Source organism: Vulpes lagopus, chromosome 8, assembly GCF_018345385.1.
Source record: "Vulpes lagopus strain Blue_001 chromosome 8, ASM1834538v1, whole genome shotgun sequence".
Classification (NCBI taxonomy): Eukaryota; Metazoa; Chordata; class Mammalia; order Carnivora; family Canidae; genus Vulpes; species Vulpes lagopus.
In genome coordinates, this window is record NC_054831.1 from 22,830,076 (window position 1) to 22,853,961 (window position 23,886).

Below are 23,886 nucleotides of genomic sequence, written 5' to 3' on the forward strand. Positions count from 1 at the left end.
TTACTAAGAGTGGAATTCTGGGTAATTGTGTTTGGCATAGATACTCATAATCTCTCTTTTTACTTTTTTTCACTTAAGTAATTTTACATACTTGCATATAAGTGATGATCACATTTTTGTGTCCAGAGTACTAAATTTCATTTATTGAATGCCTGTGAACCTGGATTTCATTCTTCATCTAGCTGCTAACATGTCTACCAAAAGCTATGTAATTATGTGAAGTTTTATGCGTGCATTCATTTGGCCATTAAGTAATATTCAATTCCACTATGTGATTAGTACTATAATAAGATATAGAAAAGAAATACAGCTGCTGTGCTGCCTGTGAACTTAACACAGAGCTCATAAGTCCAAGGTGTCACATTTCAGACAGCCCTTAAATGGTCCCCAAAATTATTTCAGGTTGCAGCATGAAATTTCCCCACACCTAGAAATGTCTTCATACATGGTACATAGTGTGTACATTATAAAAGTTACTGAGTAAAACTTTTCAAATGTGCCATTTTTTAAAAAAAAGATTTTATCCATTTATTCATGAGAGACACAGGGAGAGAGAGAGGCAGAGACATAGGCGGAGGGAGAAGCAGGCCCCATGAAGGGAGCCCGATGTGGGACTCAGTTCTGGGACTCCAGGACCACGCCCTGGGCCAAAGGCAGACGCTAAACTGCTGAGCCACTCAGGGATCCCCCTTTTTAAATCATCTTAGATGAGAGCTCCTAGGGAGAGATCAAATCACAGGATCTCCAGGAAATTCATGTGATTAAAAAAAAAAAAAACTTTCTTTCCTAAGAGGTAGGTGGTATAATCAAAGGGCACTTTCTCCAAAGAAAGCCACCATCAGGAATTAGGGTTAATTCTGTGGGAGCTCTCCAATACTACTGGGAAAGAAGAGGACCCACTCCATTTCCTAGATCATGGAGCCTAAGTGATTTTGTTTACTCTAAAAGTATTTCCACCTGTGCCCACTGAAAATACCATGAACATCTTTAAACTGTATTTTGCAAAGAAAGGCAGATGGACTCTGTAATAAGAGATGATCCATCCTCATGAAGATATACTGAGTGTGACAACAATGTAGAGGCAGAAACTGAACAACTCTGCTATTAAAAATGGCACGTTTGGGATCCCTGGGTGGCGCAGCGGTTTGGCGCCTGCCTTTGGCCCAGGGCACGATCCTGGAGACCTGGGATCGAATCCCACGTCAGGCTCCCTGCATGGAGCCTGCTATTCCCTGTGCCTGTGTCTCTGCCTCTCTCTCTCTCTCTCTCTCTCTCTCTCTCTCTCTCATAAATAAATAGAAAAAAAAATTTTTAAAAATGGCACATTTGAGGGACGGTCCCTGCGTGGAGCCTGCTTCTCCCTCTCCCTGTGTCTCTACCTCTCTCTCTCTCTCTCTCATGAATAAATAATTTTTTTTTTTAAAATAAGATGATCTAAAAAAGTTGAAATGGTTGCTTTGCTTTTGAGACCCAGTGACTGGTAGTTTAGACTCTGGTTTTTAAATAAATAATGTACCAGGAAACTTTTTGTTTTTTAAATTATTGATGCTACACCAAAATAAAAAGCTTTTGCACAGTGCAGGAAACCATCAACAAAAGAAAAAGGCAGCCTATTGAGTGGGAGAAGATATATGCAAATGGTATATACAGTAAGGGGTTAATATCCAAAATATAAAAGAATTTATTCAACTTAACACCAAAAAAAGAGAAACAATTCAATTAAAAATTGGGCAGAGGATTTGAATAGAGATTTTTAAAAACAATATTTTATTTATTTGAGAGAGGGAGAGAGAGAGAGAGAGCATAAGCAGGGGGCGTGGCAGAGGGAGACTGAGCAGGGAGCCTGATGTAGGGCTTGATCCCAGGATACTGGGATCATGACCTGAGCCTAACAGATGCTTAACCAGCTGAGCCAACCAGGTGCCTCTGAATACACATTTTTCTAAAGAAGACATACAGATGGCTAGCAACACATGAAAGATGCTCAACATCACTAATCATCAGAGAAATGCAAATTAAAACCACAACAAGATATCATTTTACACCCGTCAGAATGGCTAAACTAAAAAACACATGAAACAAGTGTTGGTGAGGATGGGGAGAAAAAGAGAAAAACTGGTTCACTGTTGGTAGGAATGCAAACTGGTGCACCTACTATGGAAAATGTTATGAAGCTTCCTCAAAAAATTAAAAATAGAATTATCATGTGATCCAGTAATTCTGGTACTGGTTATCTACCCAAAGGAAATGAAATGAAAACACTAATTCAAAAAGATACAAATGCTTTTGTTTATTGCAGTATTATTTACAATAGCCAGGATATAGAGGCAACCCAAAAAAGAGGTGGTATACATATACACATACATACACAGGCACACACACACACACAGGAATTTTACTCAGCTGTAAAAAGGAATGAAATCTTGCCATTTGTAACAACATGGATGGACTTAAAGGCATAATACTAAATAAAATAAATCGGTTTAAGACAAATACCAAATGATTTCACTCATGTGGAATTTAAGAAATGAACAAAGAAAAACCCCCCAAATTGGATATTATTAGACATTCAGAATTTAAGGAGTTATTTTTAAAAAATAAACATATCAGCAATGTTGTTTTCATGTGATAGAATGAGTTTACATATCTTTGTAAAGACTTTTCAAATTTACAGAATGTATACCCACGCACAGATGGGTAGATTCATTTCCTAAAAGCCATTAAACATTATAGCAACAGTTTGTAAATGTAACAGAATTAACTTTTTTACTTTGAAAATTTAGCACTTTGACCCATAGTTAATCTGGTTTTTATCTTTTATTTATTACTCATTTTTTCTTGTTCAATATTCCAAAGCATTTGGGATTCATAGTGCCAGTTAGAGTTGAGAGCCCTGAAATGTAGGAAGTAGCAGTCAAGAACCAAACTAGAAAGTTACAATAGCCCTCTGACTCTTCTATATTGTGATGTTTATTAATGGACAAACAGTAACAGTGTGTCCATCTTTATCTGACCTTGATTTGCAGGTGCCTCTTCTACATCAAGACAAGTTAGTACTTTAAAATATTTTTTGAAATGTTTGAGTGACTGTTACTTGATATAGCTTAGTGCAAATGATCTAGAAAGAAATGTGCTACATTCATTTTGGTCTCCTTTTCACTTAATATTGTACATGAACATTTTCTGTGTCATAAGATTTCGAAAATTTTTCCTTATGAGTATATATTATTGAGTTCTATAACTATGTTAGAACATATATAATAATCATCTGTTGTTAGACATGTGAATTTCCAATATTTCATTCTGATATCCTTGTAGCTTATTATTATATTTGCACACATCTATGTAGCTACATACCAAATTTGAAACTCTCTTATATGTATATATGCAGTATTTTTTTAAAGATTTTATTTTTATTTATTCATGAGAGACACAGAGAGAGGCAGAGACATAAGCAGAGCGAGAAGCAGGCTCCCTTTGGGGAGCCTGATGCAGGACTCTATCCCAGGACCCCAGGATCACAACCTGAGGCAAAGGCAGACCCTCAACCACTGAGCCACCCAGGTGCTCCTGTGTAGTCTTATTTTAATATTGTTCAACTGGTGTCTTCACACATATTAAATAAACCTACTTTGATATATTCTTTTAGTATAAATTTTAATAAAGATAATCTTATATCAGAAGAATAATTTAAAATGCTAGCTAATTATGTAAGTCATACATGTAATGTCACAGAAGACTTGAGTACTCAAGAAAGACTTTTTGAAATACCAGTATTTGTGATTGGACCTTTTTTTTTTTTTAAGATTTTATTTATTTATTCATGAGAGACACAGAGAGAGGCAGAGACACAGGCAGAGGCAGAAGCAGGTTCCATGCAGGGAGCCCAATGTGGGACTTGATCCTGGGACTCCAGGATCATGCCGTGGGCCGTAGGCAGGCACTAAACCGCTGAGCTACCCAGGTGTCCCTGTGATTGGATCTTTGTGTAAATACTGTTAGCTGCCTAGTCAATGGGTCTCTCTTTTTCCCTCTTGCAGATCTCTGGTTGATATTTTGTAGGTGGGTGTACCTACACATGGCCTATCTATAGCTTAACAAAACATGTAAGCTTTTTTTCTCAATTGGAATGGCAGAGCAGGGAAAAGGAACTCTAGGCAACTGTGCCTAGAGTGTGGAGAGTGAAGGGCAGAGGCCAAATTTTGTAAGACAGTGTATAGCATGGTAAAAGAATTTAAATTTTATTCTCTGTACATTGGGAGGCCACTGCAGAGCTTTAACTAGGAGCTTAACATGATTTGAATTTTATTTTTAAAAGATCACTAGGCTCCTATTGAGAATGGGTTGTAAGGCCTATTTTCTAAAGAGAGCAGAGATAGCATGCATTGATAGACAAGGTAAAGCAAGTGTATAAATTATGGGAAGCCCTATTTAAGTTCTTCCACCTCATACTCCTTCTTTATTTTTATTTTTTTACTTTTGTGGTTTTTAGTGAGTATGTTTGACAGTATCTCAGTTGATTTAAATCTCCCTTAGGTTTTTTTCCCTAATCAACTCCTTAAAGAAAAATTTCTTTTCATCTGTTTTTCTATCAAGTACTCATTAGTTTCAGTTAGCTACAGATTAACCAGCCACTTCAAAACTTAGTGATTAAACAACAAAGATTTATTATTTCTCATGATTTTGAGAACTGTCAGGACTGCTTCTCTTTGGCTTAGCTCAGGCTTACTCCTGGAGCTCTATTTAGATGGGGGTTTGGCTAGGCTGAAGGTCCAAGATGGCATTACCTACATGTCTGACGGTCAGCTGACATGCCTTGGTTTTCTTCTGTGTGGTCTCTCAACTTCCAGTAAACTAGACCACCTTTACATGGTAGTTTTAGGACAACTCTCCAAGAAAGTGAAAAACAGAATTTATCACAGGCTGTTTGGTCTTAGAAGTTGTATAACCTCTCTTCCATCACATTCTGTTAGTAAAAGCAAGTCTAAGTGCAGTCAGATTCTAGTCCTCTCTCTCATGAAAAGAGGTGCAAAGTCACACAGCAAAGGAGTAATTATTATGAATATCTATGAAAATAATCTACCACAGTCTACTTTCTGGCCACTGTATTTTATATTTCGCCCACATACAAAATACACTTATTCTCTCTCCCAAGTTCCAAAAAGTCTTATCTGACCATAGTCATGCTTTCCAAGTCCATCGGCATCAGGTGCAGATGTGATTAAGCCTCTCAAAATTCAGTTCCTGTGGTGCAGAAACTTTTGAGTTGGACTCTTGTGAACTAAGTAGAGTACCAAATCAGCAATCTAAGTTTCTAGCTTCAGAAATCAGATAAAGATGAACAAATTTGTCTCCCAGAGTAAGCCAAGGGAAAGAAATAGTCAAGAATAATAATCAATGAAATATAAAGTAAGCAAGGAAATCAATGAAACCAATAGCTGGTTCTTTGCAAAGATCCATAAAAGTGACAAACCTCTAGACAGATCAAGAAATAAAGAAAAGACACAAACAACCAATATCTGGAATAACAACAAAAAGGATATCACTATAGATCCTAAAAACATTAAAAGAATAATAGAATATTATGAACCAATGTATGCCAGCAATTTTGACAACTTAGATAAATGGTCAAATTCGTTGATGGGCACAAACTATCAAAGCTCATTAAAGAAATAGATTAACCTGAAAACCCTTATATCTATTACATAAATTAGATTTGTGGTTAAAAACTTTCCCGCATAGAATATTCCAAGGCTTCACAGTGAATTCTCTCAAACATGTAAAGAAGAAATAATGCCAATTCCACATAAAATTTCAGAAAATGGAACAGAAAAGGAACTCTTCTCAACTCATTTTATGATGGCTGTATCATATGATACCAAGACAAATACTTGACAGAAAAAAATCTCTAAACCAGTATCCTTCAGGAACATATGCAGAAATTCTTATTAGAATATTAGGAAGGGATAAATAAAATAATAAATGAAATCCAGCAATATAATAAAAAGTTAATATATTATGACTAATGGAATCTAGCAATATAATAAAAAGTTAATATAGTATGACTAATGTAATGTCAAAATATGTAAGGTTGATTTAACATTCTAAAATCAATGTGATTCACCATATTAACGGCCTGAAGTAGAAAAACTATAACCATTTCTTGCAGAAGTTGCAGAAAGATGCAGAAGATGCAGAAAAAACACCATTTATTATTTAAAAGCAAAAAACCAAAATTCAGCAAACTAGGAACAAAAAGGATCTTCCTTAAACTGCTAAAGGGTATCTACCAAAAGCCTAAAACTAACATCATACTTAATGGTGAAAGATCACATGCTTTTCTTTTATGATTGGGAACACAGCAGGAATTTCTGCCCTTACCACTTCTATTCATCAGTGTACTGGAGTTCCTGACTATTGTAGTAAGGTAAGAAAATAAATAAAAGACCTATAAACTGGAAAAATAAAAAGAACAAAACTATCTTATTCATAGACAACCTGCTTGTGTTTAAAGAAAATCCTAAGAATTCTATTTTTAAAAGTCTTTAGAACTATTAAATCAGTCTAGCAAAATTGCAGGATATATGGTCAATATATGGAAATCATTTTTAGTTTTGTAAACCCTTATCTGGTCCTGGCAATGAACAACTGGAAAAAAAAAAAAAAAAAGAACAACTGGAAAGCAGAAGTTTAATAACAGTGTCATTTATAATAACATCAAAAAATGAAATACTTAAGAATAAATAATAAAAAATAAAATAAAGAATAAATAATGTGTACAAGACCTGGTGCTGAAAGTCTCAAAATACTGCTGATATAAAGAAGAAAACCTAAATAAGTGGAGATGTGTACCATGTTCATGGATCAGAAAACTCAATAATTTATAAATTTCATTCCTCCCAAAATTGATCTATAGTTTCAACACAATGTCAGTCAAAACCCTAGGAGACTTTTTGGTAGAACTCAATAAGCTGTCTATAATTTATATGGAAATTCAGAAGACTTCTAATGGCACATTAAAAAAAATTGGAAGGATTAACATCTTGATTTTAAGATTTATCATAATAGAGTTGTAGTTATAATAGAGTTAGCATAAGGACAGATGAGTTGAACAGAGTCTAGAAAAATGTACACATTTATGGTCAATTGAGTTTTGACAAAGGTGCTAAGGCAATTCACTGAGCATATGGTGCTGGAGGGGACTTAGGGACTAGGAGTACTTTGATCCTTCTGTCATAGTGCATCTAGAAATTAACTTGAATGAATTATAATTGTAAACCTAACCACTAAAACTTATTATAAAACTTATAGAGGGCAGCCTGGGTGGCTCAGTGGTTTAGCACTGCCTTCGGCCCAGGTCCTGATCCTGGAGACTCAGGATTAAATCCCACATTGGGCTCCCTGCATGGAGCCTGCTTCTCCCTCTGCCTGTCTCTGCCTCTCATGAATGAATAGATAAAATCTTTTAAAAAAATAAAAATAAAAAATAAAACTTATAGAAAAGACTGTGACTTTGAAAAGGCAATGTTTCTTAGAGAAGACCCAAAAAGAATGAATAAGAGAATGAATATTGATAAATTTCATTTCGTGAAAATGAAAAACTTAATTTCTTTGAAAGACATGTAAGAAGCTACAAGGTCACATTACAAACATGCATCCTGAGATAGGTGTAATTATTAGCCTTATTATGCAATCTATCACTCCAGTATAGTGTAGAAGAAAGAGTGCTGAGGCTTAGACTCAGGAACTTCTCATACGTAATCCTAATTCTGGTACTTATCAAAGATAGAGTTTATGAAACTTAGTGGTTTTTTACAGTCTCTGAGCTTTGGTTCATTTTTTCTTTTTGTAAATTGTAATAGTAATGCCTATTTTATAGGATTATAATGGTGGTCAAAAAATAGATGTAAAAATATTAGAATGCAGTTGCTATTCTTTTTTTTTTTTTTTAATTTTTATTTATTTATTTATTTATGATAGTCACAGAGAGAGAGGCAGAGACACAGGCAGAGGGAGAAGCAGGCTCCATGCACCGGGAGCCTGACGTGGGATTCGATCCCGGGTCTCCAGGATCGCGCCCTGGGCCAAAGGCAGGCGCCAAACCGCTGCGCCACCCAGGGATCCCTGCAGTTGCTATTCTTAATGTATCATTGTCATCAGTATTTGTTATCAGACACTAATGAACCTTGAAAAATAGTAGGAAAGGACCTCTCTTTTTCACATAACCAACTATAATTATCTCTTAAGGAGAGTCTAACATTTTTAAGTACTTTTTTAAAATATTTTTTTTATTTTTAAGTAATCTTTACACCCAATGTGAGGCTTGAACCCACAACCTTGAGAACAAGAGTCGTATGTTCCACTGACTAAGCCATCTGGGTACCCCTAAAATTTTAAATACTTTAATAGCTGTATAAACATCCATTAACTCACTGGAGTGAGTTATCTTTCTGATCCTTGTTGACCATGGAAATCAAAAGTGGTTGTAGTTTTTTTTTGTTTTTTTTGTTTTTTTCATTTTCTCTTAAGGGACAACTTGTTCACACTACTTTTGTGAATGCTTAGAGTTTTATACCAAGCCAGCATTTACTTTTTACCAGCATTACTTTTATGAGCAATTGAAAAAACATTCTCTAAAGAGGTAGAGATAATAATAATCATGTCATTTATTATTATATGAATAAATATAAATGTGTACTATGTGTTATATATTTAAAATGTAATAATAATAGAAGCAATTGGTCATTAATGTACTTTTTTAGTGTAGTGAGATTCAGCTATACATGTAATAATCCACTGTAAGAAATGAAAGATAGTTAAGTGGTTCCTGAGAACATACGAGGTACTTTGAGCTAAAAAGAGAATAGGTTTCATGTCAGGTGAGATTAATTCTGTTGCTTCACAAATCCACTTGTCTTTGACGCAGAAAAAATGAGTTTTTTAATATCTAAAAGTTAGATTGTGGAGACTCACCCATGAATCATCCATTATATATGTAAACTTTCTGTATTACAGAGGTTCAGAACCTTTGTTTATCAAGGACACTGAATGCCAGGGTTAAAAAAAAACAACAACCAAGGCCACTTTCAAGAAAACCAAATTAAGGGATTTGAGGGCAAGAAAACTAGAAAACATCATCATTCTACTTTTAAAGTCAATATATATTTTATATTAGGTAGGTAGGATATAGGACGTTAGAACTGAAGAGAACAAAAGGGAAAAAACGTGGTATTCTTTGTGTCTTCCTTTTTTCAGTTGTTGGTTAATTATCTTTTCAGTCACCCAGCTTTACTGGGACAGGGTGAGAAAGATGGATAAGATGAAGGATGTAAGATTGGTAATGAGGATGGTAAAGGTGAGGTGGAAAAAGACTTATAAACTGGTTCTGGAGGATTTAAAGTGGGTATTAGTATTTCTTTAGAGAGATCCTTATAAGGCCTTTGGATTGTGGAAATATGTTACTATGGTTTATTATCTGTACTCACTGAAATTGCCTTTTTCTTATTAGCAGTTAACTGTTACTCCACTTCTGCTCTTTCCAACTTTATTCTACCTTTACTAAGGAAAAGTATTTTATATGTACAATGTTGTTATTTTATAAAGTAATTGTTACAGCCGAGATAGATTCATAAGCAAAAGGCACCCCCGTTCCTTGAATCAGTCTTTCTGGGATATGGATCTTCTTACTCACAGCTTTGAAATTTTCTAATCTATAGAAAAGGAAAGTTCTTTCTGTTTGTAAGAATAAAGTCCAGCAGATTTTCTTGACTACAGTCTTGTGATTAGACCTCCTGATGTTGCCAAAATAAACCTTTGAGATTGGAGACTTTGTTTTTGTATCTTCCATTAATATTTTACACACAAAATAGAGGCTTAATATTTATTAGTAAAAGTAGGACTTTATATTTGCATCATTTAGAATCCTCATATGTTAGAAAAGGAAAAGAAGAATAAGTGTGTTTGATGGCTAAGAATAGCATTGATTTTCAAAGTATGATCATCAAGAGTTTTCGTGAAGGCAACTTCTGGAAAGAAACTGAAAAATCATTTTAAAACATTAGAAGTGCTGCTTAAGATTTCCCTTATCTGTTCATTTTTGTCCCTTGTTATTGTGCTTTGTTTTGTTTTGCCCTACCCCCCCCCCCCCGCCCCCCCACATACCCTCTTACCCACAGTTGCTTTTTTATATCTCCGTTGTTAGGGCTTATAAGGGATGCTGCATTTGAATCTCAGTCTCTCTTTATTTTCTCTTTCTCTCTCACTGTCTAAGAAGACCACATATCCATCATTACCTCCATTTAATTAAAAAAAAAAATAACTGGCGTTTGCCTCCAATTATCATAACATGGTAGCATTCTTATGTGTCTTAGTATCCCAGGCCAAGTCAGTTTTCTGTATTTCAGGTAACAGACATTGAAATCTGTTTCACATCTTGATGATTAGGAATCTATAATGTTAAAAGGAAAAAGTGGTGTTGAAATATGACCTTGCACAAGTTCAACCTCATTTAGCTGGCTTTCTTTATCTGCAAGTTTGGGAGAATTAATGTTTGTCCTTGAACCTAATAGAATCTGTTGTGGGTATAAAATTAAACAAAGCTTTGTACGCTGCACAAGACCTCTGCAACTTTAAGATATTATGGGGATGATATGTCTAAAGTGCCACTTAGAAAAGGCTACATTAAAAATAAAACATTCACACTCCTATGAAGCAGCAAGGGGCATCTTTTCAGTCTCTTCATTTCTTTATCTGTACTAGCCTCCTAATCCTCTAAGGAAATTCAGTCCACCTCTTAAAACCTAGGGCACATGTTACCACCTCCATAAATTCTCTCTTTGTGCCCTAAATTAAAAGTGATTTCACCCCTTAGAATTCAGATGATTTGGCAACCTTTTAATGGACGTAGCAGTTGCCTTATATTTTTATTCTTTTCGATCTACCCACTGTTCTTGAGTAAAACATCTGATATTATAAACTAAATTAGGCAGAGTCACTCCAACCTTAAATGTGTCTAAGATCACATGGGGAATCTTGGTCTCCTTGGAATTTAGGAGGTCAGGCCTTCTACTTCAAACACAGTGTACTTCTGTTTTACATGGTCTCTTGTGTTTTACATACCTCCCCGCCCTCAACAGTAGGTCTTTTGCGCCTGATGTTGCCTTAGTCTAGAATCAATGTTTCTTTTCTCTCTTTGTTTGTGTGGTACCTATCCTTCAGATCTGAGCTTTATCATTAATTCCTAAGAGAATCCTTTCTGTCCTAAAAGAATCCTAGCCTATTACCAATTCCTAGTGAATCCTTTTTCCTAGGTCAACTGTCCCACATTGTATACCTCAGAACATTCTAGCACAGCACTCATCACAAGTGAAGCTTTGCCATTTGTTTGTAAACAAATGACTTTCAATAATGACTTTCACTAAACTGGAAGCTCCATGAGAGCTGAAATTATGTATGTTTTTATGTTTTTGTTCCCTGTTACATTGCTGTTGCCTCCATATATACCTATTGCCTATAGTTCCTGAAACATAGTCTTAACTAGGTAAATAGTGTACATAGTTGTATAGTCCACAAACATCACTTTGACAAACATTGGACCAGAAGCTCTGGACCCTTACATTTTGTCCTTGGCTTACAACTGACTTGTAACTTCTCTCTTAACCTTTCTGTCTTGGTATCTAAAACTGAATAAAACCAGTTCTACCTATGGAGTGTGAACATTAAATGAGAAATGTGAAGATACTATGAAAGTATAAAATGGTACTCAAATATAAAATTATATGAAACAATGTATAAGTGGAAGACAACTGTCATGGATACAGAATATAATACATGGGCTGTGTCACTGTTATTGATTCTTTAAATCATAGGAATAGAGTTCAATCTCTACTTCTTGTACTTTTGATTTCTTGCTTATTTTACAAATTATAGCTCTCACTATTCATTGTTTAAAGTAGTGAATATCATTTATTTCCGCTTATGAAAAGCATATGAGCCTAAATTGCCTAAGACTAGCCTTCAGATTCCTTTTTATGGTCCAGCAAGCATAATACAGACCTCATCTTTTGCAAAATGCTTATCTCTTTGTTTATAATTACTTAATACTACCTGCTGTGAGGCATAAAGAGATTGTATATGTTATTTTAACTGGATAAAATGGAATAGGAAAACAGTTAAACAAATTGAATGGATACTTTGTTGTATTTTTGGAACTGGGCAAGATACCCTCAACTTTTAAAACAAACTGTTTGGTCATTCCATAATTTTCTTCTGCTAGCCTATTAAAATATATTTATGTTGCCCTCCTCTGTTTTCTGTTCCCAGTTCTTCCTACCTTCACCCTTTTTCATTCCTCCCAATTTTTCTTCTTTTTAACTTCAACAATTTGGGTTGCAGGGGAAAAAAAACCTGGCACTTAATCAAGAACATGATCTCATTGCTTTCAATGGCTTAGAAAAGAAACATTTTAAAGCAGTTGAAAGATTTCACTTTGGAAAGTAGGTACTGCATAACTAAGTGTGTTGGTTCCCAGCAGAGCCTTGAGTAACCTCTTTCCAGCCATCCTCGTGTTTTTTCTCTTCTACTTCCTGTTCAGTGAGCAATAGCCTAGGTTAAAAAAAAAAAAAAAAAAGCCAGTAAGACTTCCCTTTGGCTCTCTTGCAAGGGTATTGTTTTCTGTTCTTTCATCCTGTACATAATACTTTTATATTTTTGTAGCATAATTATTTCTAGGCTTCATCACCTATACAGACATAAAATATAACTTTTAGTTCCCTTCTGCTCACACAAACCTTCCAGCCCTTTTCAGAGTTCCGTTAGGTATTTCTGGGAATCTTTGAGTAGAGTGTAACATGTTCAAAAACATGAAGTGAATATTCTTTTCTTACACTCTGCTTTAGGAAGTCCATCCTCCTCAAGCCACCCCACTGTGGTACCTTCTCACTGCTGTTGCTGCTGGGTGTTCTGTGAGGGACAGTAGCCAGGAATTCTGTCTTTAGTGCTTTCAGAGTTGCCAGTCTTCAGAGTACCCAAGAGGTGCAAGGTTGAATTAGAGAGTTCACGCTACCTCCCATCTCGACGCCACACTTTGTTCCCAAATCCCAAAGCAGCAGAGTTTATGCACACAGTTTCAGCCTCTCTTGAAAAGGTTTCTTATCTTTTCCATCTATCCTTTTATTTCTGGGCTCAAAACCAGTTCAGAGTGCCAGATAGAAAAAGACACCATGCCATTTCTTCCATTGTGCTTATTTCATCTCACCCTTCTACTGCTCATCCTCTCAACTGCCTTTAGATTCCTTCTGAAATTTGCATCATCCGTAGTAGTTGCTGAATTCTTAATTATTAATCTTAATTCTTGTAATCAGTTAACCTGTTACATCTTTAAAAACTGGTTTTTGAATAAGTACCTATTGCTACAAAATTCAAAAGATACCAAAGTATATCCAGTGAAAAGACTCCTAGCACCTCCATCCTATGGGTATCAAGTTCCCCACCCTGGAGGAATCAGTATTACCAGTTTCTTCTGTATCCTTCTAGTAATGCTTTATGCATGTATAAACAAATCTGTATAGTTAATATATATAGTCTTCCCCTTCTCCTTTGGAAATAACGTATATACTTTCCTTGTCTTTGTTCTCTTCGCTTGAAGACTGTTTTGTATTAGTACATCAAGAATTTCCTTATTTTTTTGTGGCTGCATTATATGGTTATATCATAACTTATTTGTCTTGTTCCCTAATGGTGTACTTTTAGATTGCTTCTAATCTTTCTGTATTACAAATAATGTTACAAGGAATAACATTTAACATAAGTTATTTTGCCCATGTAAATCTGTGGAGTAAATCCCCAAAACTGTGAGTTGGAGGTTGAAAGTTATATAATTTGGAGTAAATCCCCAAAACTGGAGTTGCTAGGTTGAAAGTTATATAATTTGGAACCTGCTACATTTTCAGTTACTAAACTTTTAGAGTTTGTTTTTGATTTCTAGCTTATATGCTAGGTTCCTTCTTTTAATAAATGAGCAGTATTACCACCTCATTTTATTTGGTGATTGCTTAGGCAGTGCTCAAGAAACATAAATAAGTGGAATAAGGAAAAAAATAGATTTAGTTTTTGTTTTCATACTTTTCATAGAGATAAACGTATAAAGAATTATTTCTCTACCCTGGAACAAACCTCAGTATAAGCTCAGTGATAAATGGCAGCTGATACTTAGTGTCTAGAGATGATAGGGACTGTGATGAACTGGAGGATGAATGCCTTATTTAAAGGAGGGCACTGCCATTCAACTTTAGCCAGTTTTTGGCACACAAGGTATTACAAGCTCAGTGGTGACTCAGTGGTGAACAGATGCTGCAATTTTTTTCTTTAAAAACAGAAACCTTCATATTTATATTCAGTCTCCTAACTTTAAAATTCCATGTAGACCAAACAAGACACTTCCATGGGATTGATCCAACTTGCTAAGCCTCCAATTTATGTCCTCTGCTGTTGTACATAGAGGTGGCTTTTGGGTCTATTTCTCTAGCTCTAACTCCCACACATTCTGGTTCTTCATCGTCTGCTATCAACTAGATACTGCCTGTAGATGTTCCATAGATAAATATTCAATTCTGCATATCATTGTTTGTATTAAATCTTTATTTGTAATTTCCTTACCCTTGATGGCAATATACAGAATCATGAAGTTCTAATACCTCATTTCTATTTATTTAGTCACCATATCCTATGATTCCAATAAGCATTTTGTATTTTAGAGGTGTAGACTGTTAGAACTTTAGCAGGCAAGATCAGAAAATACGGCTATTCATTACCTTCTCTCCATGATCTGTACCAGAATTCTTTCTAGATTTTGGTCATTATTTGAAGGGACTGGGAGAATACGATCATAGGTGTTAATAAGTATTAAAATAAAACTTAGCAAGAAAGGTTTTTCCATTTGAAGTCACTGAATGTGTTTTGTTTTATGAGGTATTGGAAGAGTAATTAATACTTTGAGCCAAAGTCTCCAAATACTGGATTATGATTCCCATTGGATCGAAAACTTACCTTCATGGGTTTTTTTTTTTTATTCCATGTTTCAGAGTTTCCTACTAGAGAGGGTTATACAGTTTGCCAGTATTACCTCTTCCCTCCCTCTTCTCAGGGACTTCCGTTGCCCCCATCCCAATCCATCAAAGGTGATTGCACAGTTTTCAGGAGGTAAAAAGTAATTCCTTTCAGATGGTTGGAAACTGCTGCCATTTATGCTTTTTCTCAAATGGTCAAAGTCATTTATTCATAATTAGAGTAATTAAAAGGTTAGTTTAGAGGCACTATAAAGAATTGAATTGGGGGGGAAAAAGATAAACTTGGGACAATGAGTTCTTGCAGTTACTGGGGGAAAGCAAGCCTTGTCCAAGCGGTTCTTGGCTGAGAGTTGTTTAGCTCTCGATTTCTGCATACTCATGAAACTATTTTCTCATAATTTAGTTTTCCAAATAAACTCCCCTTCTTAGACACAAGTATTTTCAATACAAGCCATTACATTGTTTTTCTGATAGTCTCCTTAAATTAGTTTTTCTTTAGGTTACAGTAACCTTTTTGAAAGATTGATTGTTCATACCTTCAAAGGAGCAAGGGAACTAACATTTCAGGGTGCCTACTTTAGGACCCTTCTTTACATTATTTGATTTTAGTCCTCATAGTGACCCCTTGAGGTAGATATCACTGTTCACAATTCACAGAGGAGGAAACGCTTAGTCAGATTAAGACGTTGTACAAGATCAAACTGCTAACAAGTGGTAGAACCTGAGATTTCAAACATGAAACCCCCTTGCTCCAAGTCTCTTATTCTTTGTATTATTCCATTTTACTCCCAGTTTTGAATTTTAGAAAGATTATTTTGTTAATGATGAAGATTAAAAAGATTTAGAAATCTTTATAACAAATCTTTAGAAAGATTATTTTGTTAAGAAAAAAATGGAGGTAGGGAGGACAGTTGGAAACCATGGCACTAATATAACAGAAGAAGTTTCGAGTAAGATAGAGAAGGTCATAGATAAAAGAACTTGCTAAGGGGGAGGGGGGACACCTGGGTGACTCAGTGGTTGAATGTCTGCCTTTGGCTCGAGTTGTGAAACCAGGGTTCTGGAATCGAGCCCCACCTGGGGCTACCTGCTCAGCAGGAAGCCTGCTTCTACCTTTCCCTCTGCCGCTCCCCCTGCTTGTGGACTTTTACTCTCCCTGTTAAATAAATAAATAAAATCTTAAAAAAAAAAAAAAAAAGAACCTGCGAAGGGGGATAATTAAACCATTGGTTTAGCATATACTTGTATTGTTTTAGTTCACTGTATAAAGAGTCGATTTTTCAAGCTATAAATTACAATTTAAAATGACAACCTATCAAATATATGTTGAGGTTATTAACGCTTAGTATTTGGGGATATGGCATAAAGTATAAATCAGAATTTTAAGACTGAATCATTCTCTGCCCTTTGTAGAGATTGTCTTTAATATGAATGTGCTTCATAGGTATTTTTAAATCTTTCCTTTTATTTATACATAACTCATATAAAAGAAGTAGTAAAGAGCATGGGATACGGATTTAGCACATTTTTAATGATGGTTGGACATAATATGAAAGAATTTAAAAGTGATTTGAGTCTGGAAATTATTCCAAAGGTTGAACAAGTCTTGCCACTTATACTTAGATATAAATTCATAGTACAGACAATGCTTTTTGAGAGCTAGTTGTATTTGGTAGCATATAGTAAATAATTTAAAATATTAATACTTTATATTTGCAAGGTACATTATACTTTATAGTTGTCATTATAGTGTGAGAACTCATGGGTTTGTCAGTAAATACCTGAGGAAAATAACTCAGAATAAGGGAGCTGAAATATATGGAGATTATGTTACAGCAAATAAAACTGAGATAAGCCATTATGATTCTGGAGTAGAATTTGTAATCTTGCTGGGAATGGCCAGGTCATGGGGAACAGAAAGGAACAAAAGAAAGAGAAAATGTGATGGTATCTGCACCCCCAGAATTTTAAAGACGAACATGAGAAAGCTGTGGGCTCCCTAACTCAGGTAGAGAGCCTTTTCTCATAACTTGAGATGCTTTTTATGTCTGTTCAGTCAGGTAATACAAAATGTGAAGCTCTAAAATAACTGTAGTAGACTGTGGGGAATGCAGGGAATAAGAGAAAGTGCAGTGTCCTTGGGATGCTTATAGTGTTATAAGTATTGGGATAAAGTATAAACTGGCTCCCTGGTATTTGTCTGATTTAGCTTCAATTGTAAAACATAATCTGATTGGCTACCTCCTTATTTTGAATTATATATTAGCATATCCTGAGATGTGAAGGTAAAATACTTCTCTGCTTCTCTTACAATGGAGAGCATATGAAATCCTTCATCCTCTGCCTTTGTATACTCCTTTTAGCACTCACCTCCTAGTAAATTGACAAGAGGATGCTTCAAAGCTTGTCATAAGAGTAGTTGATGATGCTCTCTAATGTCAATTTAATAGATGCTGGGAATGCCCCAAAATAACATTTCTGTTAACCTGTTGTTGATATTATCAGAAATTCTACCATTACCAATTCATGCTATTTTCTATTAAATTGGGTCATCCCTAGTAAAGCTATTGATTTAATTTCTATCTAGCCAGGATAATATTTTGTATTTTTAATAGAAATTTTGAGCCATAGGTTCCTCTTTGATCTGGCCTTCCTAGTAGGTCCCACTTCTCTGATTTCATGTTCTGTTGTTCATGCAACTCTAGCCACACTGTCCTCAGTGGTATTTTTTGAACATGATAGACAGTTTCTACTTCGAGGTCTTGATTTTGAATGCTTTTTCCCCTTTATCTACATGACTTGCTTCCTAATGTCATTCAAGTCTTTACTCTGATTTAATTTTATCACTGAGGCTTTTCTGAGCACCCTGTTTAAAGTTGTAACCCCACTACCCACAGTCCCTAAATGCTTTCTCAGCTTTGTCTTTTCTGACCTTACTATATGTTTGACCCTTTTTTTTTTTTTTAATTTGCCTGTCTTTCACTACGAGAATGTAAGATTTATGTGGACAGGGAATTTTTTTTGTTCATTGCTGTATTTCCTAGTGTAATTTCTCACATGTGATAGATGCTCAGTAAATATTTGTTGAAAACATAAATGCGTGACCACAAGGTACTGCAGGATTGAAGCTTAAAAATGAGTGCCTCTAGGGAATGTGGATACATTATCTCATAGTATAGTTTTTCTTATGATGTTATTTCTCAAAGTATGTTAAATTTTACTAATTCCTTTCCAAGAAATACTTGCCTAGGGCCAACTATGGGCAGTTTCTGTTTGCATATTTATAACAATTCTGAACTCAACAAAACCTTAAATGACATGCATTTAAGCAGACCCTATGTTTCTCAATGACTAACTTGGAATTTTTGCTTGCATTTATTGGTAAACTAGTATGAGCACTAACCTGGGAGTCAGGGTTTCTGACTCCTAATATCAGATTTTTTATTCATCTATAAACAGAGGATTGCAAAACACTGTTAACATCTATTCTAGCTTAATCTAAGATTTTATGATTTCCCTTCCTATAGCTTAATGAAATCTCTTACTCCAATTCTATAATTATTTCATTTATTAAACATTGGAAAACTGCTAGGGTAGGGGAAATGCAAAAAAAAAAAAAAAAAAAAAAAAAAGGAAGAAAATATTGGCCCTTCCAGAAATGCAGAACCACAAGCTTTTGCTTTGGAAGTTGTTTATCAGTACATTATATACTCGCCTGCAAAAGAAAATACAGGCTTCAAAGTCATGAGTGTTTAGCCATGAATCAAGGCATGTGGATTGGTTCTGTGAGTAAATTGTTATATTTTAACATCAAAATATCCTAGATGTATGTCAATAGGATTTTTTTTTGTGTATGTTTTAATCCATGGGATAGTTCTATTTTTGAATGATAGTAACACAGGCTTTAAAAATTACTTATAATGGTGATAGACTCTACCTTCAAATTAAATTTTCCTGTTTGTAGTGAAGTAGAATTCTATCAAATTTGCCTTCAGTTATGAATAACTTTTTAAGTTTATTTATTACCTCAGCAGTTTAAAAAGTATTCATGCAGGGGTGCCTGAGTGGCTCAGTCTGTTAAACATCTGACTCCTGGTTTCAGTTCAAGTCATGATCTCAAGCTTCTCTGTGTCAGGCTCCATGCTTAACATAGAGTTTGCTTTAGTTTCTGTTTATTTCTCTCTCTGCCTCTTTCTCCCCACCGCCTCTCAATCAATCAATCAATCAATCAAATGAAATCTTAAGAAAAAAAAAGTGTTCATGTACTGCTGTGTCCTATTATTTGGATTCAGTAAATCCAGAGTTGACTAGAGATTCTGTGTGTTTAATTCTGATGCACAGCACAGTTTGGAACAACTGTCCTAAACTGATGTGGAAAAAAAGTGCTGCCTGCTACAATATATTTATACTGCAATTCAATGAGAATGAAGTAGGGTCATTGTGTAACTTAACTGTAACAGAGTCAAGTACCCTTAGATGTTTATGGTAGGGAATGGAAAATAGTATGATATAAACAGCCACTTCATGTATTTTGAACTTAAGATTTTTAAAATCTGAAACTACAACTCTTTCAGATATAAAAGCCACAAGAAAATGGTATCTAAACCTACACTGGTATAAAGGTGGTCAGGAGACAAGGCCACATATAGAAACAGAGATGTTGGCTCAGCCTCTGACCTAAGGATAAGTATTCCCTAACATTTCACAGCATAGTTTGATAGAGTTTACTGGTGACCTTCTATTAATAATAAAAGAATGCATATTTTTATTTTCAGGTTACATCATTATTTTAGAATGGGAATATTTTGAAGGTAACATCAAAAACCACTATGTATTTTAAAATAATCAAAACCTGTAACTCGGGCAGTCTGGGTGGCTCAGTGGTTTAGCACCGCCTTCAGCCCAGGGCATGATCCTGGAGACCCGGGATCCAGTCCCATGTTGGGCTCCCTGCATGGAGCCTGCTTCTCCCTCTGCCTGTGTCTCTGCCTCTCTCCCTGACTCTGTGTCTCTCATGAATAAATAAATAAAATCTTAAAAATACAAAAACAAAAACCTGTAACTTCTTTATTAAACCACTGTAGTAAATTCTAGAGGGCATGTGGCAGTCATGTGGCTCCTATGATTAATTGTGTTTATTGATAAAGCTTTAAGATCATCCAATAATGAAGCATAATAGTTAGAGACTCCTTTCTAGAAGCCAAAAAAATAAGCCAAAAAAATAGAAATGTTCCACCTCTTCTATTCATGAATTAGTTCAACAAATACTGTAGTGCCTGTTATGTTCCAGATACTACTTTAGGAGCAGATACAGATAATAGACAGTTGTGACACAGATAATAGACAATATAAATATATAATATGCCGAAGATTAATATTTGCTTAGAGGATAAAGAAAGCAAAAGTGAAACTCCTTTGCTTTTTTAAAAAAGCTGAGTTTAGGGAAGGGAAGTCTGGGATGAAAAGAAGCCTGGTTCAGTTAACATCATAGATGTTTAATCACTGCTTCTTGAATGAATGTGCAAAAAACTTTTGTCTGCAAATTTAGTACACACAAAATTGATAGTGGGAGAAAGTAATGTAATTTTAGCTCTAGGGCAGGAAAACTAATAGTTCCCTGTATTCTGCTCTGATTAGGCATTTTGCAGAAGTGTTGAATTTGGGGAGCCACTTTCTGAGAGAAGACAGGATCATGACAAACTATGTCAAACTGGAATCAGGACTGGGAATATTTAGCATGGAGACTCTTTGCAAAATTATATAGATAATTTTAAAAGCTGCCTTGTCGAAGAGAAAAGAAGAAATTTAGTCTGTTTTGATTCAGCCAGACAAGTGGCTGAATTTATAAGTTATAAGAAACTGTTTAGAATTTATTAAAAAAAAATATCTTTATCAGCAAAATGCTCCCATTAAATTTTCCTGTTGCCGGAGATGTAGGAAAAGCTACATGAGTATTTATATATACGTCTTTAAAATTTTGAGAAGTAGTATATGTAATAATTCTTTTGGAATAAAAATTTCCATGATATGCAATATCCTTTAACCATGAATTATAATGAGTAAAACTTGATAAAAGTATTAGACTTTTTTAGTGGTGTATCTGTTGCTCAACTTGTTGCACAGTATCTATCACAAACATTGCCCCAGAAAAATGATAAAAAAACAAACTGTATCCTTAAACTTGTATTTGCAGAAAGGTAAATGAAGCCTGACATAAGTACTTAATAGTTACAGTTCTAATAAGACAAGGGAAGTCCATTAGCTGATTGATGTTGGGCAAGTAGTGTTTTGTCTTAATTACCTACCTTAGGGGATTGTGAGATTAAATGAGTTTATATGTGTAAAGCATTTATCCGGTGAGTATCTGGCCCAGGGAAGTATATATTAAATAGTGTTAGTAGTTGTTATTTACAATTTTAAACTACCTGGAGGCATTATTTAAGAGATTAGTATTCTTATCTAGATGAGTTTTTAATTTGTAATATCTGTGGTTCTGTTTTCCTCATGTCACCAAGCAGAACTCTGCATGTGCCTCTCAAATAACAGCAAAATGTGATAAGGCCTCATTTATCTAGTATTGTCCAGGGGTAAAGTGTTTAACATAAGTGAAACACCTTCTGATTAACTTCCTAAAACGTCAACTTTTAACCATTTCAACTTTTAAAAACCAGTGTATCATGTACTTTTCCTGCCTTTTGTATTTAAACAAAACAAAGACCTTAAACATGACTTTAACTTTTTGATGTTAGTGTTTTAGGTATGTATCTGTAGATCTATCTATAATTATAATTTGTTGTTTTCATATATTTTATTTTGGTCTTTTCAGGGAGCTATCATTTTTTTCTGTGGTAAAGCCTTTTTATACATTCCCAACCACTTTCTAAATTTCTGTGTCTAATCTACTCTGGGTTTGGAAACCAGATATTCAGGCTTGCTAAGAATTACATGTTAAAATGATTAAAATGTCTGGAATTTGCTTGAAAATAATTATCCACTCCCCTCCCTTCTTCTTTTGTATTATTTTTATTTTAATTTTTTTTTTTGCGGGCGAGATGGCCGACAGGGCCATCAGGCCGCACCGCCCCCCCCCCCCCCCCACCGCCTTCTTAATTATTCAAGCTGGGTGATAGGCACTTAAGCATTTATTTCTCTGTTCTAACTGCCCCTGTATATTTTTGCAAATTTTCATAATAAAAAATTTTTTTAAACCACCATTAGGAAAAGGAATTGTATGGTAGCTACATGCAGATCTATGTATATTTATTTCTTAATTTTTATCTTTATATAGATTCACAGGAAACAGTATTACTCATCTTTGAACAGGAAGACCAAGAGCTAAGGGGATGTTCATTTTATTTATTCTAGTGGAGTTTTTTGAAGAACTTTTTTACCTTTGTGTATTATGTTTATTGACATCTTTTTTTTTTTTTAAAGATTTACTTATTTATTTTGGAGAGAGAGAGCATGAGCAGGAGGGGTAGAGGGAGAGGGAAAGAGAATCTCAAGCTGACTCCAAGCTGAGCACGGAGCTGACGAAGAAGGGCTTAATCCTGTGACCCTGAGATAACAACCTAAGCTGAAACCAAGAATTGACTTGGGTACCACCCAGGCACCCCTTATGTTTATTTATATATTTGTGTGTGTGTGTGTGTGTGTGTGTGTGTGTGTGTGTGTCTTAATGTGTATCTAGTCAGGAAGAAGAATCAGTTCTGTAAATTCTGTGAATTCACAATCTATAAATTGAAAAAACTAAGAGCATCTAATTTATAAGATCATGAAGTTACATATTTTAACACATATTTTACTTTCTTTTAAATAGTCACATTGGTAACACTGAGTTCTGTGTGAAGTGCTGACCAAGCAATAAAAGGAGCTCTGTAATGGTTGTTTTAAACTTCTGAGAATTCTTTTCTGGTCCAAATCTGGGCATGAAGGGGGTCACTGATTGATGTTTGCAATATCTGCTATCACTTCTCCTTTTGCTTGCTTGTTGCCTATGCTATAGCCAAGCTATCTCTTTACCCTCTTTTATGCTTCACTTTCTTCCTAAAGCCTTATACTCCTTGTTTACTTCTTTCTTTTCTGACTTAAGTATTCTGTCCTTTCTGTGTTTATTATTGAGTGAAATAGATGCATGCTGAACTGCACAGTATAAATTCAATTGTAAATCACCACTGATATACTGGATTCACAATTAAGTATTTCCTGAGGTGGGAGTATAAATTATTTCCTCTTTGGGAGTCAATTTGAAAAACCCTATCATAACTTAAAATGTATATAATCTTTGTCACAACTGTTTCTCTGCTGGGAATTTATCATAAAGTTATACTCACCCTTGTACAAAGATGTATGAAGAAACTAAACAGTGTTTGGGTGGAAGAGAAAATGGAGTTTGAGGGTGGGAGACAGGCTGACCTTTTATAGGTCTTTTGAAATTCATCTTTTCCTTTTTTTTAAAAAAAAAAAGACAAAAAAGAAATTCACCTTTTCCTTTACCCTACTTTTTATGTTAAAAGGAAAAAGTAGGGCTGAAAAAAAAAAAGCCTTCTTGCTACTTGTGGATTATACAACACATACAGGTTCTTTAGATTACATTTTTCTTCAGGGGTCAACAATGCTGACAGTAGGTTTCTTCATTGTTCAGCCTGACTTTGTACAAGGTTTCAACAACCCTAAATTAATCATTTGATAACTGAATCCATTTCTGATATTAGGATTTTTTACAATTTTATTGCATAAATGTGTGTATGTATATTATATAAAAATGTCTATCCTTCTTGGCCATATTCCAAATACACATACCCATCTTTAACCTCAAGTC

The 23,886-nt window shown here is 34.9% G+C and overlaps 1 protein-coding gene across 16 annotated transcripts in view; it reads left to right on the plus strand.

Annotated features, from left to right (window-relative positions):
• Positions 1-23,886, plus strand: part of HMBOX1 (homeobox containing 1) — a 191,451-nt gene that overhangs the window by 42,134 nt on the left and 125,431 nt on the right. The window lies entirely within an intron of this gene.